This window comes from Gopherus flavomarginatus, chromosome 16, assembly GCF_025201925.1.
Source record: "Gopherus flavomarginatus isolate rGopFla2 chromosome 16, rGopFla2.mat.asm, whole genome shotgun sequence".
Lineage (NCBI taxonomy): Eukaryota > Metazoa > Chordata > Testudines > Testudinidae > Gopherus > Gopherus flavomarginatus.
Genome location: NC_066632.1, coordinates 6,492,557 through 6,513,609, shown reverse-complemented (window position 1 = coordinate 6,513,609; position 21,053 = coordinate 6,492,557). Strand labels below are relative to the sequence as shown.

General features: G+C 53.5%; 2 long non-coding RNA genes across 5 annotated transcripts in view; one reads left to right on the top strand and one right to left on the bottom strand.

Annotated features, from left to right (window-relative positions):
• Window positions 1-1,091: 1,091 nt before the first annotated feature.
• Window positions 1,092-4,531, top strand: LOC127035304 (uncharacterized). Its single transcript, XR_007769646.1, has 2 exons — window positions 1,092-1,392; window positions 4,105-4,531. It is a non-coding gene; the product is annotated as an uncharacterized LOC127035304 (long non-coding RNA).
• An 832-nt stretch (window positions 4,532-5,363) lies between these two features.
• Window positions 5,364-21,053, bottom strand: part of LOC127035300 (uncharacterized) — a 28,032-nt gene continuing 12,342 nt past the window's right edge. For 2 of the 4 annotated variants that reach the window (XR_007769637.1, XR_007769639.1), the window contains exons 5-6: window positions 19,321-19,422; window positions 5,364-6,292 (exon numbers count right to left, since the gene is read on the bottom strand). This is a non-coding gene — a long non-coding RNA (uncharacterized LOC127035300). Of the gene's footprint in view, window positions 6,293-17,237; window positions 17,760-19,320; window positions 19,423-21,053 lie in introns of those variants that run through there. The other 2 variants (XR_007769640.1, XR_007769638.1) reach the window with 2 other exon arrangements.

Genomic DNA, 21,053 nt, shown 5'->3' with positions numbered 1-21,053 from the left:
CCCTCCCCCCAGCTCCAGGAGCTCTCCCTTCATAAGCCAAAAGAAAGGGGGCCAGGTCATGTGTCCTGCAGTGGGGCACAGAACCACCCCTCTGCCCTGGATCCCCCCTCAAGGGCACCTCTCCTTGCCCTGACCCCTGGTGCTCTGCTCAAAGGTTGGTGACTAGCTTGGGAGGGGCCCCAGGGCCACTGGAAAGACCCTGCCAGCGCCACTGCTGTGGAGCCCTAGGATCCTGCCACCAATGAGGAGTTCCTGCAGATGGTGCCTGCGTCATAGCCACTGGTCATGCTGCAGGAGGGTCCCCCCACTTCCCCGATGGAACGATCTTAGGAAAGCTCCTCCATGCAGGGGAGATTCTCACTGAGCTCTCTGCTACCCCAGATGCATTGAGATGCTCAGGAGTGGATAATCACAAAGTTACTCACGGGAGAAGTCCCTTCCTAGTCCCTGTCAGATCGAGGGTGATTCACGCTCATAAACTGCAGGGCTTGTGTCCCTCCTAGGCTCTTGACTTCCTATAATGTCATGTGGCAGCGAGTTCCGCTGGTTTATTACATGTGTAAAATATTAACTTCTAGACACTTGCCATTTCATTCCCCGTGATGGTGAGTTATGAAAAGGTAAGAAAAACTACCAAGCTACCTTTGCTATTTGATAGTTGTTTGCAGTGTTGTAGCTGTGTAGGTCCCAGGGTACGAGAGAGACAAGGTATCTTTTATTGGACCAACTTCTGTTGGTGGCAGGTACAAGGTTCCAAGCCACTCAGAGCTCTTTGTCACGCTGTTTCCTTCCCCAGCCCTGAAGAGGAGCTCTGTGTAGCTTCAAATCTTGGACCTTCCACCAGCAGATGTTGGTCCAGTAACAGATATTAGCTACTTTCTCTCTCCCTTTGCTACTCTGTTCAGTCCCCAGGGTCCATGCCCTTCGGATGCATTTTCTTGCTAAACCAGCCAGTCCCACTCTTCCCCATTGCTCTTCATATGGAAGTCTCTTGAGGCTCCATATTATTTTGCTCACTCATATCTTAGCCTCTTCTATTCTGCTCTCTCTCTCAGTGACCTGTCTGCATGCTGCTTTCCAAGGAAGGGCATGCCATTGATCTGTACCATGGCTTTCCAATATTGGCAGGATTCTTCTCCGTCCTATCCCTTAGGCAGCCTAACATCTTGTTTGCTTTTCTGGCTGTGGCTGCACCTTGAGGAGAAGTCTTCACGGAGCTGCACAGAGCTGCTATCGGAGAGATTAGTTAATTTATGACCCAGCAACGTCTCTGAGTAAATCAGGCTACTCTTTCCAATGTGCTTTCCCTTGCATTGGTCTGCTGCCTGCTGACAGAATGCTCGGTGGCAGAGATGACAATTCCCTGCAGTGTGCTTGGGAGGCCTTACTGAGGTACACTGACATATCTGTGGGTCCACTGGATTAAACAAATAGATTATGTATTATTGTGGGCCTGGAGGCTCAAAGGACTACACTGACCAGTGTGGCAGACAAAAATGGACATTTGGGGCAATAGAAGTGAAGTGGATTTCCTGCGAAATATCTAGGAGGAGGTGAATGAAAATTCCCTTCCGCCCTGCCCCAGCTCTGGTGCCAATTATGCAAAACCCAGTGGCTATGACCCTTTTTCAGGGTTACCTGTGGTGTCCAGGGTGAATTACTGCCCCCTGCTGACAGCAGGAGGGAGCCATGTCTGTCAGTGCCCACCAGGGGAAACTCTCCCTACCTTCTGGCTACAGGCAACACAGGTGCTCTGCTCCAGGCTGTTTCCTGCTTTAGGTTAGCAACTGACACACTCTACACTGTTACCTCGAGCGCCTTGCCCCCTATCTTCCAGACAGCTGCAAGGTACCCTGACCGCTGCCTCTGTAGAAACAGGGCCCCCCAGTTCACTGGTTTCATCCCAGTCACACTCGCCTTTGCACAAGGCATGCGGGTTAGAGGAAAGCCAAACAGAAGTTTATTTAGCAGAGCTTGAGATAATGGCTTGGAAACATAAGGTAAACTCCCCCTTCCCCCCTCATGCAATCTACAGTCTGTACAGCGTAAAAAGTGATTTTCCTGTCTAAGAAGATATTTCTCATTCTCACCTTCTCACCGAGTGGTTAGTTTTTGCAGCGTGTATCCAGCTCAGAGACCTGGGACCCCCTTTTCATGAGACATCCCCACTGGCCCAGGCACTCCACTGTACTGGATCATCTGTTTGGGCCATTTCTTCTCCTCTTACAGTCACAAGCTCTTGTCTCTTAGCCCAAGGGGCCCCCTCTCCCCAACCTCTCCTGGGTTTGTTTTTGTAAATCTCCAGCCTGCATCGAGTGCAGACAGCAAACACAGGCTGTCTCCAGGGCTGTTCATTGTTCTTACCTTGATTGGGTCAGCTCTCAAACTCTCCCTCCTCAGGTGACAAGTTTCACTCTCAGCAGATTTAAATCTTAATACCCTACATGTCACATTGCTCTAAAATAGCTTCCTGTGCAAACAGCTGGCAATAACCATGACAATCAGCCAGCTCTTAGCTTTTAGCAGAACCTCACCCTCAGGACCCGTGGTGAAGTACGGAGAAGCTGGTTGGTCAAAGGGCGATATACCTGCCTGGGTATGTCTGTGTTACCCAGCTGTACCCACTAGAGCTTTTGAAGTCTTACCTGAGGTGGGGCTTGGTCTGCCAAGCACCTGTTCCTGGAATCTGAAGATCAAAGGCCCAAGCTGTGTAAAGGAGAGACTGACCCATCACTAGGCAGGGTTGTTCTGAACTTGTAAGCACAGGGAAATCCTGCATGGGGCTTAAAGGTCTGGCTCTTAGCAGAGCCCTGGCTGGAGTTGGTGCTTGGCAGCTGTGCATAAGTTCCTTGATTGTGTTTAATATGTGTTCTCTGATATGCTTTCACTTTGAGAATCAATGTGCTTGCTTAGAAAGAGTGGGTGGAACCATCACTCTAGCAGTTATAACAGGTCACAGCCTCTGAGGCGACAACAAACTGCAGACACAGGCCTGCTTAGATCTGCCTTGGTGGGGACATCACAATGTAGGCAGGCAGCTGTGCAGCCCATAAAACCCTGGCCAGGATGGAGATTAATCTGGGTCTCTGCCTAAGCGAGGTGATGGCTGAGAAGCTAGGAGCGGGTGCCATTGCTGGACCATGCAGAGGGAATACAGGTGCTCTGGACTATGAAACCCCCACAACTCCTTTTGGAAGGTGGCTCCAGAACCCCATCGCTCTGACAGTTAGAAATCTTCTAATTTCCAGCCTGAATTTGCTGGTGGCCAGTTTGTACCCATTTGTCCTTTCGCTTCGATAGCTTTTCACCCTCCCTGTTGCTTACCCCCCAATGTATTTCTAGAGATGAATCGTATCCAGGGGGGTGGGAATGATTTGTATAGTGGGGGTGCTGAGAGCCATTGAATCAAAGTGTAAACCCTGTATCAGATGGAAGCCACTTCAAGCCGTGTGTGTGTGTGTGTGTGTGTGTGTGTGTGTGTGTGTAAGCACCCCTAGTTCTAGCACCTATGATCAGATCCCCACTCAGCCTTCTTTCTGCCACGCTACATAAGCTAAGCTCTGCCAGTCTCCTCTCCATCTTTCCTGTTGAAGAGAAAAGATCTATCCCCCACTCTCCTGTAAAAGAAGGGAAAAAATTAACACGGATTTGTAGAAAATTTTAATGCATGTTAGTTTGTTAACAAGAGTTAGGCCAGTCATAGCACTTCTGAAATGTTGCCGACCTCTGTTGTTAACTCGTTTGTGTATGTATGTTTACCTGTTTCACCTTTGCAAATAACTCTCTGGTCTCATTTTCCTATTCAGTATCAGAGGGGTAGCCATGTTAGTCTGGATCTGTAAAAGCAGCAAAGAGTCCTGTGGCACCTTATAGACTAACAGACATATTGGAGCATGAGCTTTTGTGGGTGAATGCATTTGACGAAGTGGGTATTCACCCACGAAAGCTTATGCTCCAATATGTCTGTTAGTCTATATGGTGCCACTGGTCTCTTTGCTGCTTTTACATTTTTGCTGTTTAGTAAATCTGTATGTAGTTTGTTATAGGATTGGCTACAAGCATTGTCTTTGGTGTGAGGTGTCATTTGTCACTGTGTCTTCGTAGGTCACAACTGAGAATACCAAATTCAGGACAAACTGCTGAGAAAGAGGGCAGACACCCCCCAAAGCTGGTGGTTATTTTCCGAGATGATATACCAAACCAGCAACACAAGTAAACTTCTGTCTCACCACACTGGCTAACAAGAAATCAGAACTGCAGCCTCCTTGGGTAGTCCAGTCCTGGATTCAACACCCAGACACTCATAATGATGAGTGGTTATTTAAAACCAATTTCATCAGCCAAAGGATTCTTCTGATCCCAAAGGACCGGCCACATACCCAGGCCAATGTATAATTCAGATCTTGCCCAATAATCATGCTGTTGCCACTCCTTTAGTATCTGTTATCTAAAGATTTAATTATAAAAAGAAAGATGAGAATTAAAATTGGTTAAAGGCTCAAATTCACACAATAAATGCAACGTTCTTGGACAGGCTTGTAGCCGGGATGGAATAAACTGCTGGCTTGTTAAGTCTCTGGCTGCTTCCAAAGCATTGGAAGGTCCTCAGTCCCTTGGTCAGAATGCTCCCAATAATATAAGTCCGTAGTCCAGAGGTCTGAGCAGGAAAAAGGCAAAACGGAGATGTTTCCAGGGCCTTTTGTAGCTTCTGCCAAATGAAGGGAAACCCATTGTTCTAGTTTGTGGAAAATTACAGGTAACAAGATGGTGCTTGCACTCACATGGGCAAGTCACATGTCCACGCATGCTTTGCTTAGTCATAATAGAGGCCATTACCCTTACGCCAGTTCAGCATTTCTCTCATGTGGCCACTAGAGAGTTTTCTTGCGGCCACAGTCTCCTGGCCGGGAGGGCGGGGGAGAGCAAAATAGCAGCCACTCCCACTCCCTGTTGATCCTGGATGCCCTGCCTTGGTGTTGGTCATTGGGACCGCCAGCAGGGGTTGGGCCTTGCCCCTCTCTGGAGACACCTGGGGCCCGACGCTGGAGGAACAGTTCTCCACCTTCCCCAGGGTGGTGGGGCTCAGGCTTTGGGGATGAGCTCTGTGGTGGTGGGAGCGGTACAGGGCTTCAGGTTCCAGTCCCGGGCTCCAGTTGTGCAGTAGCAGGCCCCAGACTCCGGCGGCTGGGTTCAGGCTCTAGCCCCCCACTGCCTTCCCTGGCCTCCCATCCAGGGCTTCATTTGTCCCCAGGCTTGCCGGGGCAGAGTAAGTCTTCTGTGAAAAGTGATACTTGTATGTTGGTTAATATCGCTTTTCACAACAAACTTATTATCTGGCAATAAATAAATGACAATGACTTGGACATGGGTATGTGCATATTTATTTGTTTTTCCTAACAAATAAAGTGCGAGACAGCAAGAGCTGGTGGACACACTCTGAGGCCACCAAAATATTTAGGCTTGTCTACACTGATAATGCTAAAGTGCTGCTATGCCAGTGCTTTCACGTGGCTTGTGTGGTCACGATGCAGCACTGGGATAGAGCTCTCCCAGGCCTGGTCCACACTATGCAGTTAAATCGATTTAAACAGCGTTAAATCGATTTAACGCTGTACCCGTCCACACTACAACACACTTTAAATCAATTTTAAGGGCTCTTAAAATCAATTTCTGTACTCCTCCCCAACGAGAGGAGTAACGCTAAAATTGATATTACTATATCGATTTAGGGTTAGTGTGGACGGAAATCGAAGTTATTGGCCTCATCATTTTACAGTAGCTACCCACAGTGCACCGCTCCAGAAATCGACGCTAGCCTCGGACCATGGACACACACCACCGAATTAATGTGCCCTAGTGTGGACGCATAAAATCAATTTTATAATATCGGTTTTATAAAACCGGTTTTAGTTATTTCGATTTTATGCTGTAGTGTAGACGTAGCCCCAGAGCACTAAAAAACCCACCTCCACCAGGGGCACAGCTCCCAGTGCTGGGGCACTGTTTACACTGGCACTGTACAGCACTGACACTTGCTGTGCTCAGGGGTGTGATTTTTCACATCCTTGAGCGAGGAGGTTGCAGCACCGTAAATCACCAGTGGAGACAAACCCTTTGTCCTGAGAACCTCTGCTCCAGTTAGAATGTTCACATGAAAGTCCATCAGGTGTGGATGGGCATCTTCCACGGTCCATTTTGATCTAAATGTTCCTTGATGAGCCATTTAGCTTGAATAGTCCCTTCAAGATGTGCAGGCTAAACACTTTGTGGGTGTTACCACAGGAGCAAACATCTGAAATACAAGTACATAGTTAATATTCAGAACTTCAGATACCAAAATGATACATGCATACAAATAGCATAATCATAACTTTTCCATAGACACCTTATTTCACATACTTTGTGCAAGATTTGTTCTTCTTCGAGTGATTGCTCACATCCATTCCAGTTAGGTGTGCGCGCCGCGCGTGCACGTTCGTCGGAAACTTTTTACCCTAGCAACTCCAGTGGGCCGGCAGGTCGCCCCCTGGAGTGGCGCCGCCATGGCGCCCAATATATATCCCTGCCGGCCCACCCGCTCCTCAGTTCCTTCTTACCGCCGTGTCGGTCGTTGGAACTGTGGAGCGCGGCATAGCTGTCCTCCACGTCCCTAGCTCTCCTTGTTTTTCTATCGTTATCTCTATTGTAGTTGTTAATTAGACTGTTAGTTAGATAGTAGTAGTTAAGTGTTAAGTAGTTGTAAATAGTTTTTCGCCGGGGGCTTAGCCCTTCCCGGCACCCGGCACCGGGCTCATGCCTGGTTCGCCGGGCTTCAAGCAGTGTGCGGCCTGCAAGAAGCCTATGCCCACGAGCGACCCCCACGACGCGTGCCTGAAGTGCCTGGGGGAATCGCATAGATCCGACAAGTGCCGCATCTGCAAGGCTTTTAAGCCAAGGACTAAGAAGGAGAGGGATCAAAGGCTCCGGACTCTCCTCCTGGAGGCGGCACTTGACCCGGCGGCTTCGCAGGCCGTGATGTCGGCGCCGGCACCGGATCGCACCGGCACCGAGAAGACTCCCCGGCACCGACCTTCTCCGGCACCGGGGACAGAGCCTAGGCCGTCGAAGTCCACTACTCCGGCCAGGCACACCCGAGTGGAGCGCCCGGCCTCAGCATCGGCCGCGGCGCCGCCGGCACCGTCGACTCCGGGCCCGGCGGGTCCGTCGAGTCCGGTGCCGCCAAGCTCCCCCATGACATCTGGGGTCGAGATAGTGGTGCCATCTACACCAGAGACCTTCGCCTCGGCACGGGACCTCATAGCCATGACCGAGCCCACTCAGCTACCACCCCCGGTACCTCCGGTGCGGGTTGTGTCCAGAGGCAAGCCTATGATGTCGGCACCGTCCCGGGACTCTCGTTCTCGCTCCAGGTCCCGACGTCAAGGTCGCTCCAGATCCCGCCGCCGCTCGCAGTCCCGGCACCGCTCCCCTCAGCGGTACCGGTCGTACTCGCGGCGCCGGTCGACACCGAGACGGTCGCGGTCAGAGTCCAGCCGTCGTTACCGGCACCGCGAGTCCAGGAGCCGATCCAGACGTTCGCCGCACCGGTCGACCTCCCGGCGCCGAGCTGGTGGCAGGTCCCGGTCCCGGTCGACCTCCCGGTACCGAACCGGTGGCAGGTCCCGATCCCGGCACCGAAGCGGCGCCCGGTACCGATCCAGATCCCGGCACCGTGGCAGAACTCGGTCCCGCTCCCGGCACCGTTACGACTCCCGGCACCGGTCCCCGGCACCGAGAAGATCGCCCGTGCCGGCCCGCGCGGACCATTACCATCCAGGGTCCGCTCCGCCATGGCCCTCGAGGCAGCCGTCCGTGTCTTCGCTGGCGGACAGTGGGTACGCGCTGGGCACCGACCGGCAGGCGGCGCTGTTCAGCGAGCCTCCACAGCAGGACGCAGCCCCACAGCAATGGGGTTTCTGGACACCCTGGGCGTATCATCAGGCCCAGGGCCCCCAACAGCTCCCTGCTAGGCCGGCGACTGCAGAGCGCAGGGCACCTGAGGCCTCGTTGTCTCGCCCCCCTCCCTCCCCGGATGGGGAGGAAGGATCCAAGCAACAGGACTCCACTTTGGCTCCTGAGGCAGAGGCGAGGGCCGAGGGAGACCCCCCTTTAGACACCTTCTTGCCGGGGGTCTCCTCATCTTCTTCCCCTGATGAAGCGGTGGCTGGGACCTCCTCCAACAGCCCCCCCCCGCTGGACCTCAGGGCGCACCAGGACCTCCTCCGGCGAGTAGCCCAAAACCTGAGTCTACAAGCCGAGGAGGTCTCGGAGGTAGAGGACCCTATTGTCACCATCCTCTCCGCAGACGCTCCCACCAGGGTCGCCCTGCCGTTCATACAGACCATCCAGGCCAACGCCACCACCATCTGGCAGTCCCCGGCCTCCATTCCTCCCACTGCGAAGGGCGTCGAGAGGAAGTACATGGCTCCTTCTAAGGGCTACGAGTACCTCCACGTACACCCGACTCCGTGTTCCCTGGTGGTCCAATCCGTCAATGATAAGGAGCGTCATGGTCAGGAGGCTCCAGCCCCCAAATCCAGGGAGGCTAGGCGGATGGACCTCCTCGGCCGTAAGGTGTACTCGGCGGGGGCGCTGCAACTCAGGGTCTCCAACCAACAGGCCCTGTTAAGTAGATACGCCTTTAACTCCTGGGTGGCAGCAGACAAATTCAAGGAGCTGTTGCCACAAGACGCTCGTCAGGAGTTTGCGGCCATCTTAGAGGAAGGCAAGAAGGTCGCACGCACGTCCTTGCAAGCCTCTCTGGACGCTGCGGATTCGGCTGCCCGTACCCTCGCGTCGGGTGTAACAATGCGTCGCCTCTCCTGGCTGCAGGTTTCCGGCCTTCCGCTGGAGCTCCAGCACACAATACAGGACCTTCCTTTTGAAGGCCAAGGGCTGTTTTCGGATAAGACAGACCCTAGACTAAAGAATCTAAAAGACAACCGCGTCATCATGAGGTCACTGGGGATGCACACTCCAGTGACGCAGCGCAGACCCTTCCGGCCGCAGCAACAGCAACAACAGCGCAGGCCGTATCTCCAGTTCCGCCAGCGGCAGGACCTTAACAGGCGCCGCGGCAGGAACGGAAGGCGCAGGCACTCGGGGAACCAAGGGGGCCAAAACCAAGGCTCCTCTAAGCCCCCGCCTGGTCCCAAGCCTTCATTTTGAAGGTGCGCCCGAGGGCGCAGTAACAGTTTCCCCATTGGATCCTTTCCCCCCGTTTTCCAACCGCCTTTCTTTTTTCCTCCCGGCGTGGTCCCTAATAACATCAGACCGCTGGGTCTTACGCACGGTGCAGTCGGGATACCGCCTGCAGTTTGTTTCATTTCCTCCTCCCCGCCCCCCTTCCTCGTCCCTCTTCAGGGACCCCTCTCACGAGCAATTCCTTCGGCAGGAGGTGCAGACGCTCCTCCGCAAAGGAGCTATAGAGGCGGTGCCGGAGAACGAGAAAGGCAAGGGGTTTTATTCCCGCTACTTTCTGATCCCCAAGGCCAAGGGAGGCCTCAGGCCCATCCTCGACCTGCGAGAGCTCAACAAGTACCTGGTGAAGTTGAAGTTCCGCATGGTTTCCTTGGGGACCATTATCCCATCCCTGGATCCGGGAGACTGGTACGCCGCCCTCGACATGCAGGACGCGTATTTCCACATTGCTATCTGGCCACCCCACAGACGTTTCCTTCGCTTCGTTGTGGGGTCTCTGCATTACCAATTTGCAGTCCTCCCATTTGGCTTGTCCACGGCCCCGAGAGTGTTTACGAAATGCATGGCAGTTGTTGTGGCGCAGCTTCGGCGCAGTCGTATCCACGTGTTCCCGTATCTGGACGATTGGTTGATTCGGGGCACGTCGGAACAACAAGTCTGCAGCCATGTCCGTGTGATCACCGACATGTTCGCCACTCTGGGCCTCTTGGTGAACACAGACAAGTCCACCCTGGCCCCCACACAAAGGGTGGAATTCATCGGGGCCGTCCTGGACGCCACTGTGGGCAGGGCCTTGCTGCCATTGCAGCGGTTCCAGGCCTTGTCGGCAATCGTGCAACGACTACAGACAGCCCCCCTGACGTCAGTGAGGACGTGTCTAACCCTGTTAGGCCACATGGCGGCCTGTACTTTCGTGACCAATTACGCTCGGCTCCGCATGAGGCCACTCCAGCTGTGGCTCATCAGTCATTACAGGCCGACAAGACAGCCACTAGATATGTTAATCACGATCCCCCAGAGGGTCTTAGATTCTCTCGGCTGGTGGCTGGACCAGTCAGTGTTGTGTGCGGGTCTCCCCTTCCACCCATCTCAGCCCTCGGTGTCCCTAACAACAGATGCCTCAGATCTCGGCTGGGGGGCCCACGCAGGGACCCTGAGGACGCAGGGCCTGTGGTCCCAGGAGGAGGTGCGGCTACACATCAACATGCGGGAGTTGAGAGCGGTCCGTCTTGCTTGTCAAACGTTCTGTCATCAGCTCCAGGGTCGTTGTGTCGCGGTGTTCACCGACAACACGACGACCATGTATTATATCAACAAGCAGGGCGGCACCAGATCCTCCTCCCTGTGCCACGAGGCGATACGACTCTGGGACTTTTGTGTAGCCCACTCCATTCACCTCATGGCTTCCTTCCTCCCCGGAGTACGGAACACGCTGGCGGATCGATTGAGCAGATCCTTCCTGTCACACGAGTGGTCCCTTCGCCCGGACGTCGCCCTCTCCATCTTCCGGAGGTGGGGTTATCCCCGGGCGGACCTCTTCGCGGCCAAGGGGAACAGGAAGTGCCAAGCGTTCTGCTCCTTTCAGGGCAGGGAACCCGGGTCGATAGCGGATGCCTTCCTCATCCAGTGGTCGACCCACCTGTACTATGCATTTCCCCCATTCCCGTTGGTCCACAGGGTCCTTCTGAAGGTGCGCAGGGACAGGGCTCATGTGATCATGGTAGCCCCGGCGTGGCCCAGACAGCACTGGTACCCCATGCTGCTGGACCTGGCCATAGCCGACCCAGTTCCCCTGCCCCTTCATCCGGACCTGATTACCCAGGAGCACGGGACCCTCTGTCACCCGGACCTGCAGTCGCTGCACCTAGCGGCGTGGCTCCTGCGTGGCTGACTGGCTCTGAGCTGCGCTGTTCCACGCCGGTGAGGGAAGTGCTCTTGGGCAGCAGAAAGCCGTCCACAAGAGCGACATATTTGGCCAAATGGAAGCGATTCTCCTATTGGTGCGTGGAGAGAAATCTCCGCCCTATGGAAGTTTCAGTAGCCAACATCTTAGACTACATTTGGTCCCTCAAAGGGCAAGGTCTGGCCATATCGTCGTTACGAGTCCACCTAGCGGCTATCTCCACCTTTCACCCGGGTGCGGATGGTAACTCTGTTTTTTCCCACCCGACGGTGTCTAGATTCCTTAAGGGGCTGGAACGTTTATACCCTAACGTCCGTCCCCCTGCTCCAACCTGGGATCTTAACCTGGTGTTGTCCCGACTCATGGGGCCCCCCTTTGAGCCGTTAGCTACTTGCTCCCTGCTTTACCTCTCTTGGAAGACGGCCTTTCTAGTAGCTATCACCTCAGCTAGACGGGTGTCGGAACTCCGGGCTCTTGTGGTAGACCCCCCATACACGGTCTTCCACAAGGACAAGGTGCAGCTGAGACCACACCCTGCTTTTCTCCCCAAGGTGGTCTCAGCCTTCCACGTCAACCAAGAGATATTCCTCCCGGTTTTTTTCCCGAAACCTCACTCCTCAGGCAGGGAGCAGCAGCTCCACTCGCTTGATGTCCGTAGGGCTCTCGCGTTCTACGTGGAGAGGACCAAGCCCTTCCGCAAATCCCCCCAGCTTTTCGTGGCAGTAGCGGACCGCATGAAAGGGCTTCCTATCTCCTCCCAGAGGTTATCCTCTTGGGTAACGTCCTGCATCAGGACCTGCTATGACTTGGCCCACGTCCCTACGGGCCGTGTGACTGCGCATTCTACCAGGGCGCAGGCGTCGTCGCTGGCTTTCCTCGCCCGTGTGCCCATCCAGGAAATCTGTCGGGCAGCGACCTGGTCATCGGTCCACACCTTTGCTTCCCACTACGCCCTGGTCCAGCAGTCTAGAGAGGATGCGGCCTTCGGATCTGCAGTGCTCCATGCCGCGACTTCTCGCTCCGACCCCACCGCCTAGGTATGGCTTGGGATTCACCTAACTGGAATGGATGTGAGCAATCACTCGAAGAAGAAAAGACGGTTACTCACCTTTGTAACTGTTGTTCTTCGAGATGTGTTGCTCACATCCATTCCACACCCGCCCTCCTTCCCCACTGTCGGAGTCGCCGGCAAGAAGGAACTGAGGAGCGGGTGGGCCGGCAGGGATATATATTGGGCGCCATGGCGGCGCCACTCCAGGGGGCGACCTGCCGGCCCACTGGAGTTGCTAGGGTAAAAAGTTTCCGACGAACGTGCACGCGCGGCGCGCACACCTAACTGGAATGGATGTGAGCAACACATCTCGAAGAACAACAGTTACAAAGGTGAGTAACCGTCTTTTGCAATTATATAACAGTGGTCGCAACAATGATCTACATGGTTATATTTGAATCAGATAACATCATACCATTGACTTGGGGTAAGTGGCTGGTCCTTTGGGATTGGAAGTAACCTGACTTTTGCTATGATCCCTGGGGTAAGGGACCATCTGTCACAAAGAGATGCTCACCTGGGTGGTGAAATAGATGGGAGTACCCAGGGGGACTGCGTGTGACTCAATGTTAAGGCTGGTACAGTGCCTAAGGAGTTTACACTTAATGACTGGTTGGAGAAATCTCAGTATAGCCCTCACAGCCAATTTGGGGGTTGTGCCCTGCTTCCTAACAGCCTGCCCTGAGATTTGTACCATGCTCTTGAGTCACGGCAGGACAGCTTGATGGGAGGAGTTCCAGGTGGACAAGGGAACAGAACTTGGTGCTTGGGGCTTTTGACGCACCACCACCATCCCAGGGCTCTCCCAGACAGGTACCAAGGCACACGTTAAACCTGTTCTAGGCAGCACTGGAGTCTGTGGACACCACGAATCAGTCTCACCCCCATGTGGAGGGGCAGTGCCAGGCCTCAGGACTCTTCTAAGTCACCCTTTAGCCTGGTGCAAATGGCCCACGCCACCAGGATGGATTGCACTCCATGCGCACACCTTGAACAGCATCATTTCCACCCCTCTTCCCAGTGCTGCGCTGCTCTTGCTGCTCTCCCAGGTGCCTTTGCTCAGCCAGCAGGAAGCCATGCCACAGCCTGCATCTAGCTGGCACAATGAGATGCATCTGCCACTGCACTTTGAAGCGGGATCCCATTCCAGTCCCTGGCACCAGGGGTATTCCACGACTCAGAGCCTGAGAACACCCCCCACAACTGTGCTCTGTCTGCCGCAGCCATCCTCCTCTCACCCCAGGCTGCCCACTGCACCTTGAAACATGGGAATCAGCCAAGGCCTTGAAATGGGTCTGGAGTTACATGGGGAGCCGGAGCACCAGCATGCCGGGCTCCCCCAGGGCAGCATTGCCTCACACGGGGCCAGTGAGTCCTCCATAGCCAAATCCACCGGAGCACATGTATAGCCAGGAATTGAAAGCTGTGCTTCCCTCTTTTTCCATTGGAACCCCCATTGCACAGGACTGGTAGATGGGCACTCCCTCCTGTGTTCCCTGGGCCCGTGCCCAGCTGCTACTATCCCTGTCCCTCAGCAGAAAGGGCACCCATGCAAGGCAAGGTCCTTTCCCCTTTTCCTTGGGGCCTGCAGGATGGACAGTTCCTTGCCTGGGTCCCGGTCTCATGTGCAGAGCACTTTAGCTCTGGCTGTCACTGTGTTTTGCCTTTGTTTCCTGTGTGTGCAGATAGCTCATTGTCTGAAGCCCAATACCCTTCAGGCTGAAGCTGTCTGAGCTGGGCTGGGATCTGTCTCATGTCCAGGATGTCATCTAAGCACACGGTAACTGAGGCTTGCCCCATGGAGGCGTTTTCCTGGTCACTGAGGCAATCTGAATATCGTTCTTAAACTCTGACCACATATAACAGAAGAATAGCCATTGTAGTCTGAGGACTGACAATATTTTGTGCTCTGCTTCTGCATAGCCAGCTAAAGGAGACATTGACAGAGCAGGCTGACGCCACTAATAATATCCCTGCATAAGCGTGGAAGTGACCGTGCTAATTTCAAGCTCCATTGGAAACCAGCTTTGCAAGTGAGGGGAGGCACAAGGCTTGAAGGGTGGGTTAGGAGCCAGCTCTGAGGAAACAGCTGCAGCAGGCAGGAAAATAAAAACCTCCCTTCTTAATCAAACTGCGTGGAGAACAGATGTTTTGGTTCTCTGGCGATTCCAGGGACGGCTCGTCCAGGCTGAACCAAAATCAACATTTTTTTGAAAATTTCAGCTAGTTGAAAAGTCAAAAAATGTCGATTTGGTTCAAAGCTCAACATTGTGTGTCGACTGGATTCGCAGTGTATCATGTTGATGTTGTTTGCAGTGTTGGTGTGTAGCTGTGTTGGTCCCAGGTTTAGGAGAGAGACGAAGTCGCTAAGGTAATATCTTTACTGGACCAACTCCTGGTGTGGAAGGCACCAGCTTTCAGACTACACGGGGCCCTTCTTCAGGTCTGTGGAATGAATTTTGATCTTCCATTTGGTTCTGGACATTTGACAAAAGTGGAGGAGGGGCAGATTGACAGAACACTGGTGGGGAGGGACCTTTCACTTGGTGATTAGGGCATTTACTTGAGCTATGGGAGACCCTGATTCAATTCCCCCCTACTCCCAGATATGAGCTAGAAAAGGGATTTGCAGTTGGGCTAAGGGGATAGTCTGGTGTAGGGCTGCCTCAGTCTCTTCTGTTGACGCTCTTTCACTTTGCATCAGATGAGTAGAGATTGGAGCAGGGCCCTAAGTCTGGGTGTCCCACGTTCTAGTTGAGGGCCTAACCCCTAGATTGCAGAGTCCTTCTCTCCTTCTTTGGCCCAGTAGGGTGACCAGATGTCCCGATTTTATAGGGATTGTCCCGATTTTGGGGTCTTTTTCTTATATGGGCTCCTATTACCCCCCACCCTCATCCCGATTTTTCACACTTGCTGTCTAGTCACCCACTCTATGGCCCAGTGACTATTCATTGCAATTCGTAGTCATTCCTGCTGTGCCACAGGCAGAGAAAAGGAGAGACGGAGGTGTCACGAATGGCAAGGAATTGATTAGGTAAGATGTGCCCAGCTGATCCCAGCAACTGATTCATAACCCATGCTGCAGAGGACTGTGACCCCTTCCCCTCTCCGCCACCGTCCCCCTCAAGGTTGCTGTCAATCTGACCTGGGGAAAATTCCTTCCCACCCAAAAAATTGGCCATCAGTGTGACCCAGAGTGTGTGAGCACGACCCACCAGCCAGGTGCCTAGACAGGATTTTCTGTGCCACCCGAGAACCCTGATCCACCTCTGTGATGCAGTAGGGACTGTCTGTGTGGGGAGTGGAAGAGCAGGGGAGGACTTTAGGGGATGGACGATGCCAGGGCCTGTAACCTGAGCTAGGTAAGGGAGGGGCAAGGTCAACACCTTTGCCCGGGAAGGGGACAAAGGAAGGGAGTGGCAGGAGGGAAGCAGTTTGAGTTTGGGCTTGGGGCTGTGTGGGCGGAATTCAGGGTATCCTAGCTAGGATCCAAGCACCCTGAAAGCCCAGAAGGACTCGATGGAGGGGTCCTGACTGTGCCTGCAAGCTCTGCTGTAACCTGTGTTCCTGTTGTCCAATAAACCTTCTGTTTTACTGGCTGGTTAAGAGTCACTGTGGGTCCCAGGAAGAGGGGTGCAGGGCCGGACTCCCCCACACTCTGTGACAACCTCTGCTCCAGTGGGCATGCAGGGCAGGGGAGGACAGGGAAAGGTGACTTCTTAGCTCCTCTTCTGTTCTGGCCGGTTCTCAGGACAGCTCTGACTTCCTCCCGACTGCCTAGCATCCAGGGGCTGATCCAACAGCCACTGCTAGCCAGAGTGTAGCCATGATCTAGCCACACCTCCTGCCCCTGGACTGTGTCCTGCTCCATGTGAGGAGCTGCACGAGGGTGGTGCCAAGTCCTTACACTGCACAGGGAATCACCAGGTGGCCAGATCTGCCAGCTCTACAGCCTGTTAGTGCCACCCAAGCAGCACAAAGGGGCTGTGATGGAGAGACCAAAGACTGAACTCCGCTCTCCCCCATTGGCTTGGCTGGGCTGAGGCATGGAGAGAACTTGCACTGGGGTTGAATCCCCAAAAACTCATTCACAGACACCAAATCCCCTGAACCAGCCATTCCAGAAAAGACAATTCAAAGTCCTCGCGGAGCCCTGTTCAGCCCATGGCTAGAACTCCACTGGGCACGGGGCCTCCTCTGGTGCCAGCTAATTAGCCCCGCTCTAGACTAATTGCTTCAGCAGTGTGATACACATCACTGTTTTGCAATGGGGAATTTTCCATTTCTAATGTTTCATGCTGGGACTCCCTGACAGAATGCTGCTGCTCCTGAGAAAATGTGAAAGGGAAACCAGAAAGAGCAAATACACACATGCCATGTCATAGCTGAAGGAAAACACCATCCCAGAAACAACTGGAAATGCACTCACATCCCCCATATGGAGCACAGTATGGCATGAGAACTGCCTGATGGGATCAGCCCCGGGCTTCATCTAGTCCAGGATCCAGGGCTGGTGCAAGGATATTTTGCGCCCTAGGTGAAACTTCCACTTTGCGCCCTCTGCCCCCACCCCTTCCCCCAGAGCATTGCTTATTATAAACTTTCAAAAATGAATACTGCATAATGTGGCATTGTTCATTAGAATTAATACATATTCGGCTTGAAAATTTATTAATTTCATTATTTAGCCTACATATTTAATGAAAATAATTGAATAACCTGACAGGGTGTGGGGCTGGCTGGCTCTGGGCAAGGCAGGGGATGCGAAGCTGGTTGGAGATGGGGTGTGGGGTTGGCTGGAGGCAGGGGGTGTGGGACTGGCTGCGTGCAGGGCAGGGGCTGCAGCAGGGGCTGGATGGAGACAGGTGGTGTGGGGCTGGCTATGGACAGGGCAAGGAGTGCAGCAGAGGCTGGCTGCATGCAGGGCAGGGAGTGAGGGGCTGCCTGTGGGCAGGGCAGGGGGTGTGGGGTGACTGGAGACAGGAGGTGAGGGGCTGGCTGTGGGCAGGGCAGGGGGTGCAGCAGCTGCTGGCTGCGGGCCAGGGCAGGGGGTGTGGGGCTGGTTGAGGCAGGGAAGAGAGAGCGGGGCTGGGTGCGGGCAGGGGGTGAGGGGCTGGATGGATACAGGGATGTGGGGCTGGCTAGAGACAGGGCAGGGAGTGTGAGGCTGGCTGTGGGCAGGGCAGGGGATGCAGCAGGGGTGGCTGCGGGTAGGGCAGGGGGTGAGGGGCTGGCTGGAGGCAGGGGAAGGGGTGTGGGGCTGACTGGAGGCAGGGCAGGGGATGAGGGGTTGGCTGCATTCAGGACAGGGGGTTCAGCTGCCATGGATGGAGCTGGAGCACAAAGAGCAGTTGCAGAAGGATGAGCTGTTGGACAGAAGCTTCTGTGAGGAACCGGCTCTGTCCCATGGAGAGGTACCGCTGCGGGATCTGCATTTTAAATAGCAGTGAGGACGCCCCTGCAGCCCCTTGCCCTCAGCCTCTTGGGCACTGGCTCTCTGTGGCTCACTCCCTAGGGGCTCAGCCCTGCTCCTCTTGCCCCGAGTCCCTCATTAGGCCTGGGTGCCTGTAAAGCATGCAGCATATCTTTATACTGTGTTAATGACTCCTGAACTGGTGGGGGCTATGTCTAATTGTTGCCACTATCTCTTTCTTTGCTGGGCAATTAGATGACAATTAACTAGGAATAGCCCAGAGGAGTCAGAGCAGGAGGGAGGAGAGACTTTTAGGTTTCAGTTCTGTGCAAAGCCAGTTAACTTTTCTTTTCAGCTGCCTATAAACAAACCTAGTAAAGAAAAGAGTTTCTTCCCCACATCCCCTCCCCCAAAAAATCAGTTATGATTTTAATGGATCCAGAAGTAAAATAAGTCTGTAATCAAAAAGATAAGTTTCCTGCTTTCCCTTCCACAAAGATCTATTTCCAACCCAGGTAACTTATTATTTATTATCTGCAGTAACTATGTTCTCACGTTTGAATGATACACTGTAGTGGTGTCGGAGTTCTTTGGAAATCCCTCTGCTCTTTTGCCGTGTTGGAAGTGAATGCTAGACCCTCGGTTAATTACTTTTACCTTACTTCACGTGCCCATCTTTTGGTCATTCATTTTTGAAGTTAAGTTAGATTTTCAGAACCCAGCTTTAAAATGATGTTCATGCTGACAATTGCAATTTAATTGTCCAAACGGGGAAATCGATGCCTTGAAATTATAGGATTTAATGTCCCCTCACCCCCAGGCCACCTGCTTCCACTTATGGCCTCTCCCAGCGCTGCCAGTGATTCTGTGTGGCTGCATCAGGTGGGATTTCAAGAGGACATCCCAACTCCCCGCTAAATTCACCCCTGGTTTACAACCACTCTGCACCAAGAGCACCTTCCCTCCCTGCCCTAGAGGTGCTGGATGGCTAGAAAGCTGAGCTGGGCATTTGATAGATCTCGAATATTATCATGCGCCCCCCCAAAAAACCCTTAATATCCACATAGCTTTGGGGGGGCTATTCACCCCCCCCCAAGCCAGTCTATTTTATTGTTGCAGGGCAAATGAAGGAGCCATAGTTTAATGGAAATATTCAGCCCCTACAGCGGTCTTGCAGCAGGGAAAGCAGAGTTGATGGGAAGGGAACTGGTTTGGATAGGAGCCCTAGTCCCCTTGCTTTGCAAAACAATTTGGAGAGCGGAATCAGATCACGTCGTGCCTCAGTTTCCCCTTCTGCCGGGGGGGCGGGAGATAAAAGTCTCAGCCTGCCGTGCCGTGTTGCAGACCTTTCACATTCTCCTCTCTTGATGTATTTGATTTCCACCTACAAACCTCCCTCTCTCTCTCTCACCTGGTCCAAGTGTCTTACCCTTATGAACTCTCAGCCTAGCTGCAAGTGCTCTATCCTCAGAAACGCTAACCTTAGGGTGGGAAGCCTACCCATAGGAACCCTAACCCTAACCCCAAGTGCCCTACTCTTATGAACTCTCACTAGGTACCAGCTTGGGGCTTTTTCCATGGGTTACATTACATGATCCCCACTTTAGTTTTGAAACAGACACAGGCAGGCACAAACTCACCCTCAAACAGCGACACCAAGAAAACCACAAAATCAACCCAAACCCACGCGGAATCACAGGGTCAAACACTCACCGTTGGAAGCCCCAGTAGCTGCTCACGTAGGTGAGGTCCACTGCAGAGATTCCTGTCTCCCACCAGACCAGAAGCTCCCTCGGTGTCTCCTCCAGGTAAGTGCTGGAGGGAGGGGAGGAGAAGGCTGCAAAGCACATGTGCCTTCTCCCCCCTCCTCCCACCCCCTCCTGACCTGCAGGGACAGCCAGGGCTGCCTCTGCCGGCCAGCGTCTCTCATTGCCTAGCAACAACAGCTGCTGCTTCCAGGAGAGACATTGCCGGCCGACGCTGGGCCCAATTTGGGGGAATCGGGCAAATTGGCCTAAAGCCAGCCCTGACTCCTACCTCCACCCCAAGACCTTGTGGCTGAACGAGGAGGGTTCATTCAGAAAGTCATCGTGTTTGGATGTAAAGGTGTGAAACGAGGGGGAAAATGGCCCCTCTTTCAAGTTTAAATGTTGTAACTTCTACATCTAGACCGGGGGAGGGGGCAACCTGAGCCTGAGAAGCAGCCAGAATTTCCCAATGTAACTGCCAAACGTGCACCTTTGTATGCAACTACTGAGTCAGTTGTGAACCTCCCAGTCATTGTCGTTATCCCTTTGAAATAGTGAGGGTGATGGACACTTGGTTCGATATCCCAGTGTGCCCTGGACATCTACAGGCTGCATTAGCCAATCCGACCATTCGGCACTTGCAGATGGGCACCTCTGTATTGAGCCTGAGTCTTGTACAGCTATGAAAGGCTGGTAGATGCTGCTATTTCCCCCTCTTTTTAACCAGCACTAATACCAGGCCAGGCCAGGGCTGGGAAGAGAGAGAGAGCAGCAGGTTTCCCCTATTGTTTCCTGCTCTCTTTTTTTCTGACTAGCTTCACCTCTGCACCATCTTGCTCTTCTGCTTTGTGAGCCTGGCTAGCTCATCTTAATCTGAGGGTCCAGGGTTCAAGGCCCTGGTCAGGTGATAAACTACTCACTATATCTTAAAAATCTGTCTTTCTGGAGTCCTGTTTGATGTTATTTTTTCTCTTCAGGATTTTGTCTTTCCTAAGAAGGGCCTTTGTGTGGGGGAGATCGAAGGGGCAACTTCCTGACAGCCCCTCTGTCCTTGCAGGCTGGAAGAATAAAGGCCTCTGGGCATATGGCATGTTCCTCCCCTGCACACACACACACACAAAATATCCCTATGGAATTAGAATCACCTGCTGCTTTCCACTGTCCTGCTGGATCCCCAAATGAGGATGCTCTTCAGCCCAAGCCCATGTCCCCTCTTTGCCTAGTGTCCCTCAATCCCAACCCTCAGTCCCTCCTATGCTCACTGCTCCGCACTCCCAACCAGAGCCTGCTCCTCTTCACCCGTCTCCTCTGTCCCAACCCACAGCCTCCTCCTATTCCCAGTGTCTCTCAATCCCAACCCACAGGCCCCTCCTCCTCACACTGCTCCTCAATCCCAACCCACAGCTCCCTCCTTCCCTCCAGCAGCAGGTGCTTCAGACCCCCTCAGGAAGATTTTCTTGCAAGGTTTCCTGTATGAGTCTGCATGTGGATTTTACAGTATGTTGGAAATAGGTTGGATTGCTTGCCTAAATGAACTCTTTTGGCTGGTGTTGGATTCCCAGTCTCCTGGTTATTGGGGCAGGAGAAATAAAGGGTTGTTATTCTTGTTGTGTGAATCAAGGGCAGCAGAACTGTGCTTGGCAGACCCCGGTGGAGGGACTCACTCTCAATTCAATAGCACTTGCCAGGCAGGGGACA